The sequence below is a fragment of the Limulus polyphemus genome, unplaced genomic scaffold (assembly GCF_000517525.1).
Source record: "Limulus polyphemus unplaced genomic scaffold, Limulus_polyphemus-2.1.2 Scaffold17324, whole genome shotgun sequence".
NCBI lineage: Eukaryota > Metazoa > Arthropoda > Merostomata > Xiphosura > Limulidae > Limulus > Limulus polyphemus.
In genome coordinates, this window is record NW_013682934.1 from 1 (window position 1) to 2,369 (window position 2,369).

The 2,369-nt window shown below is 34.0% G+C and overlaps 1 long non-coding RNA gene across 1 annotated transcript; it reads right to left on the reverse strand.

Moving 5' to 3' along the window:
- Nucleotides 1-405: 405 nt before the first annotated feature.
- Nucleotides 406-2,132, reverse strand: LOC111084339. Its single transcript, XR_002609504.1, has 2 exons — nt 1,247-2,132; nt 406-480 (listed from the first exon to the last, which is right to left on the reverse strand). It is a non-coding gene; the product is annotated as an uncharacterized LOC111084339 (long non-coding RNA).
- Between the last annotated feature and the right edge of the window lie 237 nt (nt 2,133-2,369).

Here is a 2,369-nt window from a genome sequence, read left to right on the forward strand (position 1 = left end):
TTTGTTATAGTATCATACTCTAACTTTATATAACCTACTTGTTATAGTATCAATCTCTAACTTTATATAACCTATTTGTAATAGTATCATACTCTAACTTTACATAACCTACTTGTTAGAGTATTGATTACTAGAATTCTTAGTTGCTTTTAATAAAGAGACTCTGGGACTGGAATCGAACCCAGGACCTCTGGCCAACAGACCTATGCTCTACCACCAAGTTATACAAGAGTAAGAGCTGTCCCTGTCATTCTTCCCTAAAATAGATTCTTCCTACAAGAAGGTTTACCGTGGATTTAAATCACGGGCCTGGAATCTCCTTTCATTTATTGGGTTTTTCATGTTAAAATTTAATGTTTAATATTGTCTTTTCATTTCTTCTACAGGAAATCAAGTTTATCTACCTTCTCTTCACTGACTTCCAGGGACTTCAGGTTATTTCCGACTATTCGTAATTCTTCCTCAAGACCAGTAATTTTACTGTAGAATAAACAAGTTTAAATCATAACTGAAATGTATTTTGTTAGAAATACACCTTTTCAAAATGATAATATATCAAAGTAAAAATTTACCGGGTCAAGAAAAAGTTTTGAAAGTCACAAGTGAAGCTGACTGTAGTTCATTAACACATTACAACAAGATGTTTACATTTAGTGGATTAAGTTTATTTGCATCTTAATGCTTAGAAGTTTTGGAACATTTGTACATTACAATATAGTTATCAAAAGAAACACTTTAATAACGGTTTAAGGTATATAACTGTGGAAATCATAATTTATTAAAAAAAAACACTCATTTTTAATTCAGTTTTCTGTACCTTACCCATCTACGATAAATACACATTCGTTTGTCGATTTTACAAACATAACATTTGATACCGTTATCTAAGACCGACAACCAAATGAAACTTGAGCAATTTGAAACCAGATAAAAGTACGAACATGTGGGGAGGGTTAGAGTAGCATTAGCTCATTTATCACAGGTGATGGAGATGAAGCCTCCACCGTGGAATATAGTATTCGTTATTTTTCATTTATTTTACACTACTTATAAACTTTACAAGAACAACAAAAAGTAAAATCTTTTTCTACCGATATCTTTTAAAATAACCAGTACAAACTCAAATACTGTTTTTGACTTATCACTTATGATTGTCAAAAATATCTTTGTGACGTAACACCTTCAACAGTTTTATGTTAATCAGTTTTTCAACCACCCATTTACAAAAGAGTAACCTCTCTCTCACCTCTCTCCTCCTTGTGCTCTCTCCTCTGCTCGTTCCAAGTCTGCTTCTAACACAGCAATCCTGCGAGCCATCTACAAATCATGCACACATGCACAGAGATTATTGACTATGCATCAATCCACAGGTTTTGTTAATTAAATCAGGCTAAACATACACCTGAAATTCTTTGGGACAGTTATTAACACAAAAATTAGACAATCTCTAGTTATGTTACTAAAACTTTCAGCAAATTAGTAAAATAGGCAACAACCTGGCATTATAAAAAATAACCCTGAAAATGGTTCCATTCCAACATTCATCATCTGTCAACTTATTCTGTTACACGATTCTAAACACCAGAATCAAAAATACTGGGGGGTGGGTTGCCATGCATGATTGTCACAAACTGGTTCTAGCTGTGTCTGACTTACGATTCACCAGTTTCATCACGTTCGTCCACTAGTTCCAGATCAGCCTCTACCATACCCAGTTTACGAACAACCTGCATGAACACAAGCAATGTTCAAAGCTTTCAGAAGTATGTTACCAGTTTCAACTAGAGAACCCGCACACAGAAAACAAGTAACACTACTGTATGTAAAACTGGACTTTCTCACACCAACACCATAACTAAGTAACAAAGACCACTTGGTTTTCACCATAATTACCTGCTCAATGAGAGACAAAAAGAGAAACACATGAAAATATGGTACATACAAAAGTTATATAATGTTTTTAATGGATAATGAAACTGTTGACTAACTGTATAAACTTATCTAAAACTAGTTAAATATACTGTCCATTTATCTGGGACACTGGAGGTAATTATACATGACCTTTATAATAAAGTGAAGTATTTCAACATGGCAACAACAGTAATATTCTGTTACTGTAAAACAGGGATTGGATTAGATCAACATGGCAACAACAGTAATATTCTGTTACTGTAAAACAGGGATTGGATTAGAACAGTGGTGGTTATCGTTACAGTTTGTAAAACAGGGATTGGATTAGAACAGTGGTGGTTAGTGTTACAGTTTGTAAAACAGGGAACGGACTAGAACACTAACCACCACTCCCTGTTTTACAAACTGTAACTAGTCCGTTTGCTAACCACCACTGTTTTACAGTTTGTAAAACAGGG